This window comes from Lathyrus oleraceus, chromosome 6, assembly GCF_024323335.1.
Source record: "Lathyrus oleraceus cultivar Zhongwan6 chromosome 6, CAAS_Psat_ZW6_1.0, whole genome shotgun sequence".
NCBI lineage: Eukaryota > Viridiplantae > Streptophyta > Magnoliopsida > Fabales > Fabaceae > Lathyrus > Lathyrus oleraceus.
Window position 1 is genome coordinate 378784366 of NC_066584.1, and position 24359 is coordinate 378808724.

The 24359-nt window shown below is 33.5% G+C and overlaps 1 non-coding gene across 1 annotated transcript; it reads right to left on the minus strand.

Annotated features, from left to right (window-relative positions):
• Positions 1-392: 392 nt before the first annotated feature.
• TRNAS-CGA (transfer RNA serine (anticodon CGA)) lies at positions 393-474 on the minus strand. The gene has a single exon. It is a non-coding gene; the product is annotated as a tRNA-Ser (tRNA).
• Between the last annotated feature and the right edge of the window lie 23885 nt (positions 475-24359).

Below are 24359 nucleotides of genomic sequence, written 5' to 3' on the forward strand. Positions count from 1 at the left end.
AGGTTTTTTTGGCATACTTATATCCTTGAGTGAAAAAATGCAAATGTGATAACACCCTTATCTATCATCCTCTCACATCTAGTTGAGATGGTATTTTTAGAGATAGCCAGGGTAACTTCATGCTTGCCTTAAATAAGTCAGTGGTTTGAAAATCATCCTTACTTGCTGAGATTTTTGTTGTCCTAAGAGCCATTGAGATTTTTAGAGATAAATCATGGTCAAAGCTTTGGATTAAAACATATTATATTTTGGTGACTTTATTAAAAAACTATTATAAATGTAAAATCGTTTGCGCAAAGGGTTTTGGCTAAATTCCTCTCTCCTTTTTGTGTGTCGCTTTTTTCTTTTATATAGAACACTTTATTAAAAATAACATATTGTAAATGCAAAATCGTCAACAGCAGGATTCGAACCTGCGCAGGCATAGCCCAACAGATTTCGAGTCTGTCTCCTTAACCACTCGGACATATTGACAAGTTATTGATTTTTTTGAAGTCCTAAGAGCCATTGAGATTTTTAGAGATAAATCATGGTCAAAGATTTGGATTGAACTATATTATATCTTGGTGGTCAAACTTTTTCTAGAGGATACTATGATGCCGTAATGGTTAAGAAACAAGTGGAATGTTGGTAAAAATGATATTGCAAATATGTCTTTTTTTAATCTCAAACATTTATAGAGAGGGAAGTTTGAACATGCGTAGAGGGTTTTGACTCAATCTTGCAAAATCGTCAACAACTGTATTCAAACATGTGCAGACGGTTTTGGCTAAATCTACCTCTCCTTTTTGTGCATCACCTTTTTTCTTCTATATGTAACTCACATTTTTTCTTAACAAATTTCGAGTTTGTCTCCTTAACCATTTGGACGTATTGACAAGTTGTTGATATTTTTGAAGTCCTAAGAGCCATTGAGATTTTTAGAGATAAATCATGGTCAAAGATTTGGATTGAACTATATTATATCTTGGTGGTCAAATCTTTTCTACAGGATACTATGATGCCTTAATGGTTAAGAAACAAGTGGAATGCTGGTAAGAATGATATTGCAAATATGCCTTTTTTTTATCTCAAACATTTATAGAGAGGGAAATTCGAACATGCATAGAGGGTTTTGACTCAATCCCGCAAAATCGTCAATAACTGGATTCAAACCTGCGCGGACGGTTTTGGCTCAATCCACCTCTCCTTTTTGTAAATCACATTTTTTCTTCTATATATAACTCACCTTTTTTCTTATATATATAACACTTTATTCTCTTTTTTGTGCATCACCTTTTTTCTTTTATATATAACATTTTCATCTTTCACCTCATCATCTTCCATAATTGACCATGAACTCATCAAATCTTTTAAGGTAAACATTTACCCCCATAGTGCTCCTTTAATTAAGGAGGTTTTTATGGCATACTTATATCCTTGATTGAAAAAATGCAAATGTGATAACACCTTTATCCATCATCCTCTTACATCTAGTTGAGGTGGTATTTTTAGAGATAGCCATGGTAACTTCATGCTTTCCTTAACTAAGTCAATGGTTTGAAAATCATCCTTTCTTGCTGAGATTTTTGCTGTCCTAAGAGCCATTTAAATTTTTAGAGAAAAATCATAGTTAAAGCTTTGTATTGAAATATATTATATTTTGGTGGTCAAACCTTTTTAGAGGATATTATGGTGCCTTAACGGATAAGAAACAAGTGGAATGCTGGTAAAAATGATATTGCAAATATGTCTTTTTTATCTCACACATTTATATAGAGGGAAATTCAGACTTGCGCATAGGGTTTTGGCTCAATCCCCCTCTCCTTTTTATGTGTCACCTTTTTTCTTCTATATATAACACTTTATTAAAAAAACTATTATAAATGCAAATTTGTTTGCACAAAGGGTTTTGGCTCAATCCCCCTCTCCTTTTGTGCATCACATTTTTTCTTCTATATATATAACACTTTATTAAAGATAACCTATTGTAAATGCAAAATCGTCAACAACAGAATTCAAACCTGCGCACGCATAACCCAAAAAATTTTTGAGTCTGTCTCCTTAACCACTCAGATATTGACACGTTGTTGATTTTTTGCAGTCCTAAGAGCCATTGAGATTTTTAGAGATAAATCATGGTCAAGGATTGGATTGAAACATATTATATTTTGGTGGTCAAACCTTTTCTAGAGGATACTATGGTGACTTAATGGTTAAGAAACAAGTGGAATGCTGGTAAGAATGATATTACAAATATGTCTTTTTTTATTTCACACATTTATAGAGAGGGAAATTTGAACATGCGTAGAGGGTTTTAACTCAATCCCCCTATCCTTTTCGTGCATCACCTTTTTTCTTCTATATATAACATTTTATTAAAATAAACTATTATAAATGCAAAGTCATCAACAACCGGATCCAAACTTGCGCAGACGGTTTTGCCTCACTCCACCTCTCCTTTTTGTGCATCACCTTTTTTCTTCTATATAGAACTCACCTTTTTTCTTCTATATATAACACTTTATTTTCCTTTTTGTGCATCACCTTTTTTCTTCTATATATAACACTTTTATCTTTCACCTCATCATCTTCCATAATTGATCCTGACCTCATCAAATCTCTTAAGGTAAACATTTACCCTCATAGTGCTCCTTTAATTAAGGAGAATTTTTTGACATACTTATATCCCTGATTAAGACAATGCAAATGTGATAGTACCCTTATCCATCATCCTCTCACATCTAGTTGAGGTGGTATTTTTAGAGATAGCCATGGTAACTTCATGCTTGCCTTAAATAAGTTAGTGGTTTGAAAATTATCCTTACTTGCTGAGATTTTTGCTGTCCTAAGAGCCATTGAGATTTTTTGAGATTTTTGCTGTCCTAAGAGCCATTGAGATTTTTAGAGATAAATCATGGTCAAAGTTTTGGATTTAAACATATTATATTTTGGTGGTCAAACCTTTTTTTAGAGGATATTATGGTGCCTTAACGATTAAGAAACAAGTGGAATGCTGGAAAATTTATATTGAAAATATGTCTTTTTTTATCTCACACATTTATAGAGAGGGAATTTCAAACTTGCGCAGAGGTTTTTGGGTCAATCCCCGTCTTCTTTTTGTGCATCACCTTTTTTCTTCTATATATAACACTTTATTAAAAAAAACAATTATAAATGCAAAATCGTTTGCGTAGGGTTTGGACTCAATCCTCATCTCCTTTTTGTGCATCACCTTTTTTCTTTTATATATAACACTTTATTAAAAATAACCAATTATAAATGCAAAATCGTCAACAGCAAGATGCGAACATGTGCAGGCATAGCCCAACAGGTTTCGAGTTCGTCTCCTTAACCACTCGGACATATTAACACGTTGATATTTTTGTAGTCCTAAGGGCCATTGAGATTTTTCGAGATAAATCATGGTCAAATATTTTCATTGAAACATATTATATCTTGTTGGTCAAACCTTTTCTAGAGGATACTATGGTGCCTTAATGGTTAAGAAACAAGTGGAATGCTGGTAAGAATGATATTGCAAATACGTCTTTTTTTCATCTCACACATTTATAGAGAGGGAAATTCGAACATGCATGGAGGGGTTTTGCTCAATCCCCTTCTCCTTTTTGTGCATCACCTTTTTTCTTATATATATAACACTTTATTAAAAAAAAGCTATTATAAATGGAAAATCGTTAACAACCGGATTCAAACCTACGCAGACGGTTTTGGCTCAATCCACCTCTCCTTTTTGTGCATCACCTTTTTTGTTCTATATATAACTCACATTTTTTCTTCTATATGTAACACTTTATTCTCCTTTTTGTGCGTCATCTTTTTTCTTCTATATATAACACTTCCATCTTTCACCTCATAATCTTCCATAATTGATCCTGACCTCATCAAATCTTTTAAGATAAACATTTACCCTCATAGTGCTCTTTAATTAAGGAGTTCTTTTTGGCATACTTATATCCTTGATTGAGAAAACAAAATGTGATAACACCCTTATCTATCATCCTCTCACATCTAGTTGAGGTGGTATTTTTAGAGATAGTAATGGTAACTTCATGCTTCCCTTAAATAAGTTAGTAGTTTGAAAATCATCCTTACTTGCTGAGATTTTTGCTGTCCTAAGAGACATTGAAATATTTAGAGATAAACCATGGTCAAAGCTTTGGATTGAAACATATTATATTTTGGTGGTCAAACTTTTTTTAGAGGATATTATAGTGTCTTAACGGTTAAGAAACAAGTGGAATGTTGGTAAAAATGATATTGAAAATATATCTTTTTTTATCTAACACATTTATAGAGAGGGAAATTCAAACTTGCGTAAAGGGTTTTGCCTCAACCCCCCTCTCCTTTTTGTGCATCACCTTTTTTCTTCCATATATAGAACTTTATTAAAAAAAACTATTATAAATGCAAAATCATTTGTGCAAAGGGTTTTGACTCAATCCCCCTCTCCTTTTTGTCCATCACCTTTTTTCTTCAATATATAACACTTTATTAAAAATAACCTACTGTAAATGCAAAATTGTCACCAGAAAGATGCGAACCTGTGCAGGCATAGCCTAACAGGTTTCGAGTCTGTCTCCTTAACCACTCAGACATATTGACACGTTGTTGATTTTTTTGCAATCCTAAGGGCCATTGAGATTTTTAGAGATAAATCATGGTCAAAGATTTGGATTGAAATATATTATATTTAGGTGTTCAAACCTTTTCTAGAGGATACTAAGGTGCCTTAATGGTTAAGAAACAAGTGGAATGTTGGTAAGAATGATATTGCAAATATGTCTTTTTTTATCTCACACATTTATATAAAGGGAAATTCGAACATGTGTAGAGGGTGTTGGCGCAATCCCCTTATCCTTTTTGTGTATCACCTTTTTTCTTATATATATATATATTATATATATTATATATATATAATATATATATATATATATATATATATATATATATATATATTATATATATATATTATATATATATATAACACTTTATTAAAAAAAGCTATTATAAATGCAAAATGGTCAACAACAGGATTAAAACCTGTGCAGACGGTTTTGGCTCAACCCACCTCTCCTGTTTGTGCATCACCTTTTTTCTTCTATATATAACTCACCTTTTTTCTTCTATATATAACACTTTATTCTCCTTTTTGTGCATCACATTTTTTCTTCTATATATAACACTTTCATCTTTCAGCCCATCATCTTCCATAATTGACTATGACCTCATCAAATCTTTTAAGGTAGACATTTACCCCCATAATGCTCCTTTAATTAAGGAGGTTTTTTTTGGCATATTTATATCCTTGATTGATAAAAATGCAAATGTGATAACACCCTTATCCATCATCCTCTCACATCTAGTTGAGGTGGTATTTTTAGAGATAGCCATGGTAACTTCATGTTTGCCTTATATAAGTCAGTGGTTTGAAAATCATCCTTACTTGTTTATATTTTTGTTGTCCTAAACGCCATTGAGATTTTTAGAGATAAATCATGGTCAAATATTTGGATTGAAATATATTATATTTTAGTGGTCAAACCTGTTTTAGAGGATATTATGGTGCCTTAATGGTTAAGAAACAAGTGGAATGCTGGTAAAAATGATATTGCAAATATGTCTTTTTTCATCTCACACATTTATAGAGAGGGAAATTCAAACTTGCGCAAAGGGTTTTGGCTCAATCCCCCTCTCCTTTTTATGCATCACCTTTTTTCTTCTATATATAACACTTTATTAAAAAAAACTATTATAAATGCAAAAAAATCGTTTGCGCAGAGGGTTTTGGCTTAATCCCCCTCTCCTTTTTGTGCATCACCTTTTTTCTTCTATATATAACACTTTATTAAAAATAACCTATTGTAAATGCAAAATTGTCAACAACAGAATTCAAACCTGCGTAAGCATAACACAAAAGATTTCAAGTCTGTCTCCTTAACCACTCGGACATATTGACACGTTGTTGATTTTTTTGCAGTCCTATGGGCCATTGAGATTTTTAGAGATAAATCATGGTCAAAGATTTGGATTGAAACATATTATATCTTGGTGGTCAAACCTTTTCTAGAGGATACTATGGTGCCTTAATGGTTAAGAAACAAGTGGAATACTGGTAAGAATGATATTGCAAATATTACTTTTTTCATCTCACACATTTGTAGAGAGGGAAATTCGAACATGCATAGAGGGTTTTGACTCAATCTCCTTCTCCTTTTTGTGCATCGCCTTTTTTCTTCTATATATAACACTTTATTAAAAAAACTATTATAAATGCAAAATCGTCAACAACCGAATTCAAACCTACGCGAACGGTTTTGGCTCTATCCACCTCTCCTTTTTGTGCATCACCTTTTTTCTTCTATATATAACACTTTATTCTCCTTTTTGTGCATCACTTTTTTTATTCTATATATAACACTTTCATCTTTCACCTCATCATTTTCCATAATTGACCCTGACCTCATCAAATCTTTTAAGGTAAACATTTACCCTCATAGTGCTCCTCTAATTAAGGAGGTTTTTTTGGTATACTTATATCCTTGATTGAAAAAATGCAAACGTGATAACACCTTTATCCATCATTCTCTCACATCTAGTTGAGGTGGTATTTTTAGAGATAGCCACGGTAACTTCATGAATAACCTATTGTAAATGCAAAATCGTCAATAGCAAGATTCGAACCTGGGCAGGCATAGCCCAGTAGATTTCGAGTTTGTCTCCAAAATCGTCAACAACCGGATTCAAACCTACGCATACGGTTTTGGCTCAATCCACCTCTCCTTTTTGTGCATCACCTTTTTTCTTCTATATACAACTCACCTTTTTTCTTCTATATATAACACTTTACTCTCCTTTTCTTGCATCACCTTTTTTCTTCTATATATAACATTTTCATCTTTCACCTCATCATCTTCCATAATTGACCCTGACCTTATCAAATCTTTTAAGGTAAACATTTACCCTCATAGTGCTCCTTTAATTAAGGAGGTTTTTTTGGTATACTTATATCCTTGATTGAAAAAATGCAAACGTGATAACACCCTTATCCATCATCCTCTAATTTTATCCTTTAATTAAGGTGGTATTTTTAGAGATAGCCATGGTAACTTCATGAATAACCTAATGTAAATGCAAACGTGATAACAATCCATCATCCTCTAATTATATTATTTAATTAAGGTGGTATTTTTAGAGATAGCCATGGTAACTTCATGAATAACCTATTGTAAATGCAAAATTGTCAATAGCAGGATTCAGACCTGGGCAGGCATAGCCCAGTAGATTTCGAGTATGTCTCCATAACCACTCAGACATATTGACACGTTGTTAATTTTTTTACAGTCCTAAGAGGCATTGAGATTTTTAGAGATAAATCATCGTTAAAGCTTCAGATTTAAACATATTATATTTTGGTGTTCAAACCTTTTCTAGAGGATACTATGGTGCCTTAATGGTTAAGAAACAAGTGGAATGCTGGTAAGAATGATATTGCAAATATGTCTTTTTTCATTTCACAAATTTATAGAGATGGAAATTCAAACATGCGTAGAGGAGTTTGGCTCAATCCCCTTCTCCTTTTCGTGCATCACCTTTTTTCTTCTCTATATAACACTTTATTAAAAATAACCTATTGTAAATGCAAAATCATCAACCACAAGATTCGAACCTGCGCAGGCATAGCCTAACAAATTTCGAGTTTGTCTCCTTAACCACTCGAACATACTGAGACATAACTAAGCTTTTTGCAGTCCTAAGAGCCATTGAGATATTTAGAGATAAATCATGGACAAAGCTTTGGATTGAAACATATTATATTTTTGTGGTCAAACCTTTTTTAGAGGATACTATGGTGCCTTAACGGTTAAGAAACAAGTGGAATATTGGTAAGAATGATATTGCAAATATGTCTTTTTTTATCTCACACATATATAGAGAGGGAAAGTTAAACCTGGGCAGAGGATTTTGGCTCAATCCCCCTCTCCTTTTTGTGCATCACCTTTTTTCTTTTATGTATAACACTTTATTAAAAATAACCTATTGTAAATGCAAAATCGTCAACAACAGGATTCAAACATGCGCAGGCATAGCGCAACAAATTTTGAGTTTGTCTCCTTAACCACTCTGACATATTGACACGTAACAATTAGTTTGTTCGTATTTGTTGTACCTTATAACTAATTTATTAAATTAATACAATCAATTTTGTTTGATTTTTTTTTCAATTGATAATAAATTCAATAAGTTTAATTTTTTATTGTGACATTAAAATTATATCAAATTGAATGATTTATTTAAAACAAATACATCAAATTATTTTAATTTTTTAAAACTTATTATTTTTCTCTATATTTATATTCAAATGACACTTAATTTGCTGAAAATATTTTTACATTTTTATTTTTAATAAATATTGCTATGTAATTTCATATCTTAATGGTGTTTTTCAATAAAATGATTCATAACTAATTTATGATGTGTTGTGATGATAATTTTTAATTTCATAATAAAAATTGAACACATTTAAAGTGAGAGGTCTAATTTCCCTTGAATTGGAATAAAATAAAAACTTATAAATTTATTTTAAGCAAAAAGTATAAAAACTTGTAAGGTATAACAATCATACCTTTAAATATAACTTTATAATGAGGTAAGTTGTATCACTAAATTTGATAAATGATAGGTTTTTTATAACATAACTGTTTTTTTCTTTCTAAACTACAATGTTGGCTCGCCTGTCATGGTGGGTTCGATATTAGTCCTTCCATTTTATTTTTAAATAATTTTTGGTATTTTTCCTTATTTTTTTTTGTCAAAAAGGTTTTGATGTGAAATATTTTTTTAATATGTAATAATTAATCGATGACATGTAATGTACTAGTTGAATTATTGAATTTTGATTATTAAACATTAAATAAATGAAAACAAATTAAAATTGGCTTGAAAGTTCATTATAGATGTGTTTTTATCGTTGTATTCATTGTGTTCATCGTATTGACTTAGAAAGTTTTTTGAAGTTGTGTTATTTCAATTATCTTCATTGTGTCGTCTTCCAACGTCATTCTTCTATCGTTTTCAATCATGTTTCTTCTTCAACACTATTCATTTCCTCTTCATTATGAATGGCTTCCAAGTCAATGTCATTATCAAGTAACCTCTTTCATTTTAGGAGGAGAAATATGCAATATTATTATGGGTTGAATTCTCCATTAGTAACTGCATGTACATCTAAGAATCCCGATGAGAGATTCTATGGATATGAGTTACCTAAATTTTAAACAAATATTCTCCATCCCTAACTTCTGGATAATATTTATGTCTTCTTATTGATATTGTTCAGTTACAAAGAAGGAAGTGATGTTCCTTTTTTTGACTGGTGTGATGAGTAAAGGAAATGTCATTCAAATGAGGTGATTAACTGCTGAAAAAAAAGTTAATAGTTGAAAAAGAATGATAGTATAATGAAGAAGGTTGATGATAGTATAAATAATATTAAGTTTTTAGTCTACTATATGATTTTTCTTATGTGTTTTGATCATCTTGTTGATCATAAAAACCTTGGTGAACTAATGTAATTGTATTATAATGTTGGTCATTATGTTGCTGTTATAATGTTAATGTAATGTTGATCATTAATTTGATGTTAAGAATTAATGTAATAAAATTATTTTATTTTGATCATTTTTGGTATTATTATAGTATTATTGATCATGTTGGTAGTTCTTTTTGTGTTAAAATTTATTGTCATTGAGTTGTCGTTTCATCCAAATGATTTGAGCGCAACAGCTTATCGCAACAACATATTCTACCTCAGTTGTGGATAATGCTACACTTGCTTGTTTATTGCTATTCCATGAGACAGGCGAGTCCCTAAGTAAGTGACATGTACTGATGGTACTTTTTCTATCCAGTCTGCATCCAGCAAAATCAGAGTCTGAGTAACCAACTAAGTCACAATCTGCTCCTTTGGGGGTATCATAAACTTATTTGTTGTATGCCAATAAGATATATCATAATGCGCTTGACGATTCTGAGATGTGATTCTTTTAGGGATGCTTGAAAGCATACACACATACATACAATAAACATTATGCCAGGGCGAGATGCAGTTAGGTAAAGAAGAAAGTCGATCATACCTCAATATTTTCTTTCTTCAAGTGCTTTTATGTCTTCATCTTTGTCTAGGGATCATGATGTTGGCATTTGGGGGAATAATATTTTAGAATTTTCCATATCAAATATCTTTAGTATCTCTTTGCAGGATTTAGCTTGATTTATGAATGCTCCTCCTTTTGTTTGATGGATTTGAAGTCCTAGAAAGTATCTTAGCTTTCCCATCACGGACATTTCGAATTCGTTCTACATTATTTTAGAAAATTACTTGCACATGGATTCGTTAGTAGTACCAGAGATAATATCGTCAACATAAATTTGAACCAGTAAGAATTTACCACATGGAACCTCGTGGAACTAGTAAGAATTTACCTCCTGGAACTAGTAAGAAATTACTTGCAAAAAAATATCATACTCAGTTTTCTTGATGAAAATGGTTTTATCAACTTGTCATATCTGGATCTTATTTTCAAGCAAGAATTTACTTAACCAGTCATATCATGCTCTATGAGCTTCTTTCAGATTATATAGTGCCTTATTGAGCTTGAAAACATGGTTTATAAAAGTAAGGTTGATAAATCCAAAAGGTTGATCAACTAATACCTTATATTGAATGTAACCATTTAGGAATTCACTTTTTACATCCATTTGAAATAGTTTGAAATTTATGATGTAAGATAAGGCTAATGACATCCTCATGGCTTCTAATCTAGCTACAAGAGCATATGTTTTAGTGAAATCTATTCCCTCTTGTTAATTATACCCTTTCGTAATGATTCTGGCTTTATTTATTAAAACATTTCCAGCTTCATCTAGGTTGTTATGAAAGACCTATCGGGTTTCAATTACTAGATTAGCTTAGGCTTGGGAACGAGTTCCTAAACGTTGCTTCACTCAAATTGATTTAACTCTTCTTGCATATCAAGATATCAATGTTCATTGACTATGGCTTTGTTGATTCCCTTTGACCCAATTTGTGAAACAAAAGCGACAAAGTTACATACCTTACTAAGTGACCGTCTAGTGGTGACTCATTTGGACGTGTCTCCAATAATATGATGTATTGGATGATCTTTTGTTAGTCTCCATTCTTTTGGAAGATATGGATTTTGCTGTGGAGTTTCTAGGGTTCGATCCTGAACTGATTCTTCTTTTATGACTTGATTTTCATTTTTAATTTGCTCTTGGTTCAATTCTTGATCATCTTCCAGACCTGTCTCCTCTAGGATACCTACATAGACAACAACTTCCACCACTACAACAAACACAAATAACATCAGACGTGAAGAGGATTTAACATCGGTTATAGAGGCAAGGTAACGAAAGGGCATTATAAAAACTTCCCACTTTACCCCTCGGTTTCTGAATAACCAAGGGAATAATTGCAATGGTCATTGGTTCGATCCAGAGCATTATCTTTTTTATATTTTCAAAACTAGTGTCATATTCCTCTCGGTTTATAACCAAAACCAAGGGAAAAAATTAATTCTTTTTTATCAAAAAAACTCATTACATTGTTTATACAGAATATTAATAAATTAAATTGTTTAGAAATTACATTGTTTATGCATAATATTACATTGTTTACACATAATATTAAAGTAAAAATATATAACAAGTTTTGAGTTCGATTCATCGTCATCACTGTCAGTGAACATCAGATGGTGGATCTTAGTTTCATTGAATCTTGGGGAAGATCAAATGTTGGACGCAATATGTATTGTCTAGAAAAGTACAGTGTATGTGTGTGTGTGTGTGTGTGTCTGTGTGTGCGTGTTCCCCTTACAAGGGCAGGGAGACTCAGAGACCCTTGTATGGTAAGTTAGCTCACGATGGAAAGTTACCATGTATGGTGGTTTTTAGGCTATTTAAGGGATCAACTCGCGTGAGGTGAGTGGTCTTGTTGGTTGTCGGTGCTTCTAGGTTGCATGCGGGTAATTAAGTGGCATGTGTTAGGACTGTTGGGAGAAAAGTATTCTCTGAGCAATATTGAGTGGTATTGAATGAATATGACTTAAGGATCTCTCCTTTTCTCCCATTAGGGGAGAGGTATTTATAGAGGTCTCTTGGGCTTGGGCTAGAGATCTAGATATTTGTTTTCCCTAACTCCATGACCAAGGAATATGGTCATGGCAGGACTTGGTCTCCTTGGATTATGGGAAAAATGAGTTTTCCCTTTGGTTGACCCTCCGTCAGTTAGTCATTGTGGGTCCACGTTATCATCCACATTTAATGAGCGAGTGGACAGTGGGAACCTGCCTCAGGCGGCCCCTTTCGGATGGCTTCCTGGCCCCATTCGAGTGACCAGGGGCTTTGCTGGACACCTTTCCCCTTGCCCCTTTATTGGTCTTCCTTGATTTTACATAAGCTACCCCTTATTAGGGCCCAATAAAAATATAACACTACACAGTATATTCTCTATGGATTTTGCATTCATTTGTTTCTGATATAAAAAAAAAGTTACATAAATAAAATAAATATTTAGTTATATGATTATTTAAGAACTCAGTCCTTGAATCCAAATAATTTTATGATCTTGCAATCCATCATAGAGAATTTTTTCAAGCTTCTTTATGTTTCAAAGTTTTCATGTCAAATGTTTCATTATCAATTTTTGATATTCAGAATGCTTTTATAATGGATGTCTTTTAGGTTTCACGTGGATCACTAATGGAAATGTCTTAAGCATTGATATTCATTGAATGGATGACAAATATTTGCTTAAGGACAGTGAAAAAACTCAATAAAGACACTTAAATTTCCCCTCGATTATGACTCAAAACCGATATAAAATGTGCTTCTTTTTAAGTGCCACAAACCTCTCGATTCCTGTTAAAAACTGAGGGGAATAAACTTAATTTTTTAATAAAAATAATACATTGTTTACACAGAATATTAAAATATATTATTTACAACAAATTCATATTTTGATAAATTTGATTCTTGGAGAACAAGAAATCGTTGTTGTTATTCAAATTTTATTGTATACTCTTTGTGCGTATTTTTTTCAAGTTCAATGGTTTACATGCATCCAATTTATGATAAATTATTTGTTCCAACCATGGTTTTTTTTTTCTACACTTGCAATTCATCCAAGAGATTTATTCTCCAAGTTCAATGAATCATCTTAAGCAATTGTTTTCATGGTAGTTGATTTCACAAGAAAGAGAACAAGATATAGTGGTTAATGTAGAAAGTTTCTTGTGGATTGATGTGTTGACAACATCTTGAGCATTATTGCTTTATGAGTGTAGGGCATAAATTCATTGTTTTAGTTGAATAACTGAATCCCTCGGTTCTTGTTTAAAATCGAGGGGAAAGAATTTTCTTTTTAAATTATAAAATAAAATAAGGACTTTTCCCTCTGTTTAATAACAAAACCGAGGTAATATATTACATGTAAAAAATGGTGAATGATAAAAAGATTGAAAGTAAAATGTTTTTTTCATTTATAATTTTTTTTTTACCATTCACCATTTTTTGCATGCAATTTACACCATGTTTAGGAATAAATTTTTCAATGTTGTCAACCGAGGAAAGCAATAAATTATGAAGTTTTTTCTTTGATTGACAACATAAGAAGGTTATTCTAAAAATACAACAACAATTTCAACACCATTATGTGAGATAGATTGCAATGGCGAAAAATGTTTTGTTCAAGATAGAAGAACAACATAAAAACATAAACTACATTTGTTAGGATTCGAAGCATGTCCTAAATTACTTTTCCCCTAAGTTTCATTAAGAACCGAGAGAATATGTGGTATTTATTTAAAAGAAAAAGTAAAATATGGCGCATCTTGGCATTATACCTCAGTTTTTTGTTGGGTGGGGTGAGAGTTTTGTCATGAAATATACTATTTGTAGTAATGTTATACTTGTACAAATGTGGGGTTATATTCGTCAAGTGCAATATGAATTGATTCTTTGTTTGTTTTCGATCTTAAATTATAGACTATAAAAGCTTTGCTCGAAGTCTAATATCCTATGAATATGCCTTCACCAGCTCTTGCAATGAATTTTCCAAGGTTATCTTTCCCGTTATCATGGATGAAATAACTGCATCCAAAAACATGAAGTTGATAGATATTGAACTTTCTTCCTTTGTATAGCTCATAGGGAGTCCACTTTAAAATTGGTCGTATCAAGACATGATTCATAACATAGCAAGCGGTACTTACAACATCAACCTATAGGTATTTAGGAAGATTGGTCTCATTGAGCATCATCTTTGCAAATTGTATCAGATATATGTTTTTCCTCTCTACTACCCCATTTTGTTGAGGAGTTCGTAGAGTGGCAAAGGTATGTTGAATACTATTCTCGTTGTAAAAAAATTCAAAGTCTTCATTTTGAAATTCTCTGCAATGATCACTTCTTATAGATGCGATGCTTACTCTTTTTTCGTTATGGATAACTTTGGTCAATTTCCGAAAAGGCAGCAAATGTGTCTCTTTTCTTAGATAAAAAATTTGTCCAGGTATATCGAGAGTAGTCATCCATAATGATAAGAGCATAGAAGTTTCTGCATAAACTTATGTTTCTAAATGGGCCAAAAAGGTCCATGTGAACCAGTTGTAAGGGCCGATTAGTAGAAACTATATTTTTAGATTTAAAAGTGGCTCATATTTGCTTCCCTTTTTTGATATGCATCACATAATATGTTCTTTTCGAAACACAATTTTAGCAGTCCGTCTACAAGATCTTTGCGGACCAAATTATTTAAGTGGTCTATGGGGATATATGTTATTCTCCAATGTCACAGTCAAGATTCATCCTCGTTACTTAGGAGACATACGTCATTTGAAAGAATTTTGTTTAAATTCACTGTGTAGGTATTTCAACGTCTTGAGCTTATAAATAGAGTGCCATTTGATTTTGATTTTATGACCTTGCAATCAGAAGAATCAAATGTTACATTTATACCTTTGTCACATAGTTGACTAATGGTGAGCAAATTATGCTTAAGTACTTTTACCAAGAGGACCTCCTTAATCCTAGGATTTGGGAACTTATCGATGGTGCCAAAACCTAATATTTTCCCCTTATTATTACCTCCATATGAGATAAGTCCTCCTTCTTTGGTAAAGAAGGTGGAGAACAAGATTTTGTCACATGTCATATGCTTTGAACAACCGCTATCAAGATACCATTTGGTTTTTGAGACTGTAAAGCATTCCTACAGAGAAAATGTTAGTTCTTAACTTTAGTTACCCATATCATCTTAGGCCCTTGTTTGTTAATTTCATAACCAAATATATTTCTTGTCTTAGAGACATAAGCATTTTTCAGAATTAGATGATATTTTGGCTTTGTGTTTGTCATACCTTAGTTTTGTCCAAGAATTTTTTAGCTTTCATGCCACCAGTTCTGTTGCGTTCAGAATAAAATTTTAGTTTTGAAGACATACCAGTTGAATCAATATCTTAATTGTGCGTAAAGTTAGAGAACATTGTTTTCAGGTTCGGGCATGCAACTGTCTATTTTACTAAAATACATTACACATAGGTTAGTTTGGTGCGCTCATTCAATTTTTTCCACATTCGTGCATGATTGCATTTTATTCAGTTTGAGCATGTTTATTCGGGTATTGTCAATTGTAACATTTTATTTGCGACTCTCTGTTTTACTGAACTATGTTACGCGTAGTTTAATTTGGTGCATTCATTTATTTTTTCGCATGTTTGGGCATTCGTGTTTTGCTCGATTTAATTCCTTTTTATTCATTTTTTAATCGAATAAATAATGTTAAATAATATAAAATAAAAATAAAATAGTTAAGTTGATTTATTTATATTTGATAAAAATAAATGGTGAAATTATTTCATCAGTTTGAGACCCAATTGATCGCATACCAAGGCCTAAGGGCAAAGTTGGCATTAAAATAAGTTAGAAAACTCTAATTGGAGGTATAAAGTGAAGACTAGGAGACCAATTGAAGGATGAACCACTGCATACACTTCTATCCTCTCACTTATTCTCACAAAGTTCAGGAAGAATAGAAAAAAAGATTATAAAAAGCAAAAAAAGAAAAAAAGTTGAAAGAGTTTTCCTTCTTCTTTTTTATCGTGCAAATCCTTGTCCCTCGTCATCTCTATTCTTCGGCGACCACCCTTTCTATTACTATTTAGATCATTGGTAACTCTATATTTTAACTTTCCAACAATTTTTTTTTTTGAATTAAACTATTTTGTTATCTTTTTAGGAGACGAATCCTATTTCTTGAAAAGTAAATTACAATTTTAACATTATTTATAACTTAAACTATTTGATGACCAATTTATAGATAAAAATATACTTAAAAATATGTTAGACAAGTTGCTAACATTAACGACCTTTTGTAAATTAGTTTATAATAAATGATGTTGGATTTGAGTATTGGTTGAAATTATACATATTGAATAAGTTTTACATGATTAAAAATTGTTGGTTAATGATTCTTGTTGAATGAGTTTCAGATATCTTAATTTTGTATTTAATATCTATCTCTCATACTTCTGTTAGAGTATTATGTGATATATTTAAATATTTTCTTTGAAGAGTGTGAGTGCATTAAAATTGTGATGTATTTGAGAGAAGAGTTTGAATCTTGTAACAATTTTAACATGAAATTCTCTTCTTGTCTTTATACAATGACTGTAATTTTTTATTTTTGTTTTAGAGTTTGTAAGTTAGATTCTTGTATTAGAATTATCTTCTTTTATTATTTTCTATGCCCATTTTTTAAACATCAAAGAATGAGTAAAAGGCGACTCATATATCTCATGCATTAAGATTTTTTGTGGAGGTGTGACCTCTCTCTCTCTCTCTCTCTCTCTCTCTCTCTCTCACACACACACACACACACACATACACAAACACATACATATACACATACACACACGCGCACACACACACATTCACACATACTTTTGTAATTATGGAGCATTAACATGTTGTTACTTCAGACGGTATCCCAGATCTCCAACAAGTTAATATCACTCAGAAAGTGTATTATATATATATATATATATATATATATTAATATATATATATATATATATATATATATTATATATATATATATATATATATATATTATATATATATATATTCATGATCATAGAAGCATGTTAGTAGTCAATACAATGATCATATAATAATTGTAATACAATAATGGTAATGAATAGTTAAAGTGACATGTCTTTGTTGTATCCAGTAAGGAAAATTGAAGATCTGAAATTGTGAAAGTATGAAAGCTTACATGGTCATGCGCTTAATGTCTTAAAGTGATTAGTTAAAGTGTAAAAGGTCAAGAGTAAGTTTTGAAGTATTCAGGCAATATCACACACACACACAGAATTTCAAAACCCTCTCTTATTTCACAAAACTTCTTGAAAAGCTAGCATGGCTTGCATTAAGAAGGGATTTTTTTTAAAATAACCATGTTTTTCAAATTAAATCCCTAAATAACCATTTTTTTCAAAAAAAATATCAAAATAACCACGTTTCCAAACTGATGCGCCAGTTGAACTGACGCATCCATTTACATTTCAAAGGAGGCAACAACTCTATTGACGAATGCTTCCAAAGGCATTGCATGGAGGCGTCATGGTTATTGGTGCATGCATGCGTAGTTTAGCACATGCGCCCATGCATCTGGCGCATGCATGTGTGCTTGTGCCATGTGTGTGTGGCGCCTAGGCCTTTGGCGCATGCATTTCATGGTTCATCTATAAATACCTTGCGCATCTCCCATATTCTTTCACATAACTTCTTACCCTCCAACCCCATTTTATTTCATTCTACTTCAATCCCCTTCAATTATTTGTTCTTTAACCATGTCTGAATACATTCACAAGAGAAATGCCAATTTAATTTGTTCAGTTGTCGCACCTCCGATAAAGATTCGACTTTGGAATATATATTCGTTTGAACGTCTTAATCGGACGTTGCACCGTTGGTTAGATGGAGAAATTGCAAATGGAGAAAGTATTAGAAGGATTCAATGGCTTGGATCCATGTTCAACTAAAATGGAGAAGTGCGTGAATGAGTGGATATTAAGACTGACAGAGACGTTCATAGGGTGATGCATAATATGTTCAAAATTGTTTTGATGGTTGTAATCGCTTAGTTATAGTAATGGTATTTTAATTGTTTTAGTTGTTTGTGTTGTTAATCATGTGTTGTTTTTATGTTGAATGTGTTGTATTTATTTGTGATGGTATTTCCTCACAAAGTTATCATATGAAATAATTTTTTTTTTATATATTGCAAAAGAGGTACATGTAAATTTATCTTCTTGTGCTCGTTACAACACTAGGACAATTAAATTTACATAATCGAACCATTTTGTTCATCGTATCCATTTCGGTTCGAATACGGGTACTGTTTGAGCGACCCTTTTTCTTTCTTCGCATAACTTCATTATTCCAGACAATGTCCCCTTGATATTCTGGCCAGTAATCCTCTTTTATAATAGTTAAAAAACTTATTTTGTAAACACTAGATAGGCTTATGACTTTGTAAACATCAGATAGTAAGTATGGTTGAACCCTTTGAACATGCCGCAATGACATGGGAGTAGGGCGTACGAAAGGATTGGAACTTTCTGCAGTTGCACCAACCTCTATCTAGTTCCACTTTGTATTGTCCCATCGGCATGCCTTCATTGTGATCCATGGACTCAACAACATTGTACCAACCTTTAGTACGGTCAAACACCGTGACCACGTGTGTGTTTGCTTTGGCATCTTAGTGTCTAATGAATTTCATTTAAGCATCACTGAACAACTGCTCAGATTGCAACACTGAACTCCATTTGGAATGTCTGGTCTCAAATAACGCCCCTAGCTTGATATATGTTGTCTGCACTAAAGCGGTTATAGGTAAGTTTCGGATGCCTTTGAAGACAAAGTTCATTGGTCTTGGCATTTTCATTGGACTTTGTTAAGACAAGCCAAATATTCTTTGTTGTCTGGGGTAGGAATCGACCTGAAGACTCTTGTCTTTGGATCCATGAATCTGAAGTCGATAACTCTATCTTTGTCGAAAGCTAGAGGGGCAGCAAGAGCGTAACCAGGAAAATAGCCCTGAACCATTTTCGGTTTAGATTTTGTGTATAGGTAAGGCCCGTGAAATACAACCAGTTTGTCGTTAATGACAAATGGAATGAGCATCTAACATTGCCAAATTTTTACCACTGCCTCATCAGCAGAAGTGGGTCGAGGAATACGTTTCGTACATTCCATTGCAGTAAGTTAAATGCAATGAGGTTGCTGCCAGTGTTGAAGGTGATAGAGTTTTTGGTACGAGTAGGGGAAGCCATTTCTATGAAGGATGAAGAAAAATTTGTAAAAACTAAGATTGTTGTGAGAAGTTGTAGAAGAGGTGCGCATATGAAGAAGCGGGAAGAAAATTATGAGGGTGAAAAATGGTTATTTATAGGCGAACCAAGGGATAATCAAGCGTCAGTCGATTGACAGCTGTCCGACTAGGAGGTAGTGGGAAAGTTTGTAGCTTTAGTTGATATCTCACGACCTAGGAAGTAGCTCATAATAATGTCAGTTTTCTGGGAAATCGCAGCGTAGGAAAGTCATCATTGCACGCAAAAAACATCATTAACGATTAGATGACCAGCCGAAATTTGGAAAGTCAAAAGTTAAGTTTCTTGATCAAAGCGCCTAAGTCAAAACCAGCCTTTTCGGGGGGTAATTTGATAGCTGGCAAATTTTGACCTAAGAAGTATGAAGCCAAGTTGACCAATTGGAGGTCGGAAGCAGAACCGACGAAGGGAAAACCAAAAGAGCTGGGTTGACGAAGGAGGCGAGTCTGTCGAAGTCGAAGGTCAGTTTACCTTGAGGGGAATTAATCGTGGGAAGCAGAGAGTGGGTAGTTACCAACAACGTGGGTGACAGGCTCCGACACGTGGCATATCATGAATGGGTTATAACCTCATAGCAGTTATTTCTTACTACTATTTAAGTAGGTGTAATTTTTATTTCAAAGGGTGGTATTTTGAGCATTTTCAATAGGAATACACTTGAAGTATCAAGCGTTAGAGGAAAAAATTAACTTCCTACGAAAATGTACTTTTGCTTCCACCTTTATTTTCAAGTCATTTAACTTGTGAAGTTATTTCCATTTATTTCGTTCATTTACATCTGCATCTTGTCTTTTATCTTTCCTTACTTTTATTGCATTTCTAGTTTTGCAAAGCATTTCACTTATTATTCAAACATTCCAAGCACCTCACCAACAAAACCACCATATACTTAACACACATCTGTCTAGGACTTTGTAGTTGGTCCTGCAAGTAAACCTCTATAGGAAGGCTAGAGATTGTTACGTAAACACCATTTGTACCATAGTTCAGGTTAACACCAAAGGACAAAAACATCAATAGAACACAATCAAACACACATAGAAATTACAGGGGTACTAAGGTAATCATATCAGTCAGAGTCAGTAATCAGTACTCCCCTTGTTTCACATAATCAGGACTCCCCCTCAAGGGAACATCCAACATACTATGAACTGTCCAAGTTCAAACAGCAGAGGCTTATGCAGCAGAAGAACATTAAGCCTCTCAAATAAGAGAAACCAAGTTTCTCCAAAAATACACTACTGATAAGTTGTTATAACATTTGGTCTGACATTAGCACAAGCACCAGAAATAGTAGCACAAATCAGGCATGACAATCAATCATGCACACCTTAGAGGCATATGCAGGGTCAAAACCACTCCCTTAGTCAAGTTGATGTCACAACACCTTGTTAGACATCACTATACAAGCACAGTCAGGCAGTGGTTAGTGGTTAGCATACACAATACTCCCCATTTTTAACCATAATTTGACAAAGGTAGGCATCTAACTAGAAACTAAAACAAAACCATATTCATACAGTGCAAGAGCCCTCATAAGGGGCACACAAGGGTGCAAAATATCCTGGTCATAGACAAAAATAAACACAAACAAAACACGATAAGTCTACAATTAGATATCATCCTGACTATCTAAGTCAGTTGTTTCATACTCTTCTTCTTCATCCTCTTTCTCTTCATCAGCATCCTATTCGCCAACATACTTTTCATCATCAGTTGCATCATTAGCATCCCCACTCTACACAACTTCCTTCTTCTCTTCTTCCATCATTTCCTTCATCAATGTCTCCCGTTTATTCTTTGTAGCCATGTTAGATCTGATGGAGTCCTCCAACTCTTTGCATGTTTCCTTCAACTGATCAATGACACCCTTCTTGGATGTGACAGGGCCAGGAGCCTGAGAGGATGTCATAACAATGTCTGAGACATGAGTTCCTACAAAGAGTTTGTAGTGGAGTGACAAGGGAGAATCCATTTTCTTCACACTGTCCATGGGCAGCAAAATACCAGGGTGTTGATTTATGATGATTCCACAGATGAGGGATGGAAAGAAAATGAGCATTTTTACAGTAGTAGAGAAGGCTTGTTTCAACACTTGTTCAAAGATGTATTTTCCAAAGTCAACTGCTCTTTTTGTACCAACAACATAAATGAATTTTCCCAGACCATTAGAGATTGTTAAGGTATGATTAGTGGGCACCCAGTTGGCAGTACCAATTCCATGTAGGATAGCATATTTTACACTCAACTTACCAACAGACAACTTCCCTTTGTTTGGCCAATGTCTAACCTGCTTGGTCGTGATTTCTTTGCACACCTGATGATCAATGACTTCTAGTTCAACCTAAGGTTCATCTGTTCTTCCTAAAAATTTATTGATCACAGTTGGGGAGAATTTTACAATATTTCCTCTCACATAAACTTTACCATAGTCAGCACTCTTTGTATCATCACATCCATCGGGGATAGTCAGTACAAACTCCTTTACTAAGTTTTCATAGCAAGGTCCAAAATGTGTGACAATCTTCATCATCCTTGCAGCTTCTATCAGTTCCATGACCTTCTTACACTTAAGGGCATCTTTTCCCAATTCCCTTTCTAGGGTTACCCTTCTCTGAATGATATACTTCCACCTGTATGCATTCTTCACATAATGTAAAGAAGCATTCTTCAGTGGAGCTTTGGACCCAACATCATGAGGTTTCTTGTTAGAAGGTATTTTTATAGGGGTGATATCTTGGACATCCTATGCAACATCAAACTCAGATTCACTAGAGGAGACATATTTCCTCTTTCTAGTAGGGGTAACAACTTTACTCCAAGACCTAGTGGGTCTAACGGGAGATTTTCCTGTGGAGCTTCTAGAAGGAGTTCCATTCAACCCATCAGCTTTTCTCTTTACTTCCTTGAAGGGAGAATATTCAAAAGCAACAGTCTTTCCTTTACGTCTATGCAATCTCTTGGTGTTACTGGGAGCAACAATGTTTGTAAGGGGTTATTCATCAGAGGCAAGTTCTTCAACATTGACCACAAGCTCAACTTTCTTCTTACTTTTTATCTCACAAGTAGTATGATCAGGAACATTTTCTTCAGCTTTTTCCCTTGAATCATTATCATGGCTTGGATCTTTTGCCAAAGATGTTTGAACATATGGTAAAACATCATAGTTTACTTCCTTCAAAACAGATGCAACAAACCTCCTAAGTTCCTTATCAGTTGCACTTCTTTCAGAAGTCTTGACAACTTTAGACACAGACGGTGTAACTTTCTTCTAAGGAGGGGTATGAACCATGGACAGATGGGCAACATCCAGAATCAGATCTTCCAGTTTGATCATTTGACATAGTGCATTTGCCCTAGATGATGGTGAGGAGGATCCACTAGTTTCAGCTGGGACATGCATGTGAGTGGGTGAAGAATGTTGATACATGTTGGTAGACACTTGAGGCAGATGGAATAGGGAAATATTTTTGAGAGAGAGAAAGAGAGAGATGATTGTAGGAGAGTGAGGCATTTGAGTGGAAAAGGTAGTGAGGTTTTGTCCAAACGGGTACACAATGAGGTAAGGGGTTTAGGCAAGCGTGTCTAGTGTAATGATGAGAGATATGTTCTTGTCTGACACACTTAATTAGTTGTAGTTGCTATAAATGCTCATTAACACAAATCCCAAGTCTCCCTCTTAATTTTTCAAATTGGCTTGCATCTAAGGCTTTGGTAAAAATATCTGCAAGTTGATTCTCTGTGTTGACATGGTCATTTGTTATGACTTTATCTTCAACAAGTTCTTTGATAAAATGGTGTCTGATGTCAATGTGTTTAGTTCTATTGTGATGAATAGGATTTTTAGAGATATTAATAGCACTTAAGTTGTCACAGAATAATGTCATGACATCTTATGTGACATTGTACTTTGTCAACATTTTGTTTCATCTATATTAGTTGAGAGCAGCTGCTGCCTACTGCTATGTACTCAACTTCAATAGTGGATAGGGATACGCAATTTTGTTTCTTGATGAACCATGAAATCAAATTGTTTCCCAAGAAGAAACATCCCCCATAGGTGTTTTTCCTATCATCAGCACTACCAGCCCAATCACCATCACAATATCCAACTAACATAGAGTTTGAATCATGAGAGTACAACATTCCATACTCACTTGTGCCATTCATATACTTTAGAATCCTCTTTACTTAATTGATGTGACTTACTTTGGGTTCAGCTTGATATCTAGCACCCACACCAACAATAAAAGTTATATCATGTCTGCTTGTTGTCAGGTATAGAAAGCTGCCAATCATACTTCTATATAAGCTCTGGTCAACACTTAAGCCTTTTTCATCTTTGGATAACTCCAAGTGGGTAGGTGCATGAGATATTTTGTGACTAGCATTCTCCAACCCAAATTTATTCACAATACTCTTAGCATATTTGATTTGACATAGAAAGATGGAGTCTTCCATATGTTTGACTTGGAGCCCAAGGAAGTATGCCAGTTCTCCTACCAAACTCATTTCAAACACAAATTGCATTTGTTTGACAAAATGTTGGACCATCTCATCAGACATCCCTCCAAACACAATGTTATCCATATAGATCTGAGTAATCATAAGTTTTCCATCCTTTTCTTTTACAAATAGGTTTTTATCAATTCCACCCTTTCTATATCCATGATTGATGAGAAACTCAATCATCTTTCCATATCAAGCTCATGGGGCTTTCTTTAACCTATACAATGCCTTATTTAATTTGTACACATTATTTAGGAATGTAGGATCAACAAATCCTTTTGGGTGTTAAACATACACATCTTCATTTAAATGTCCATTTAGGAAAGCACCTTTAACATCCATTTGGAACAATTTGAACTTTAAAAGACATGA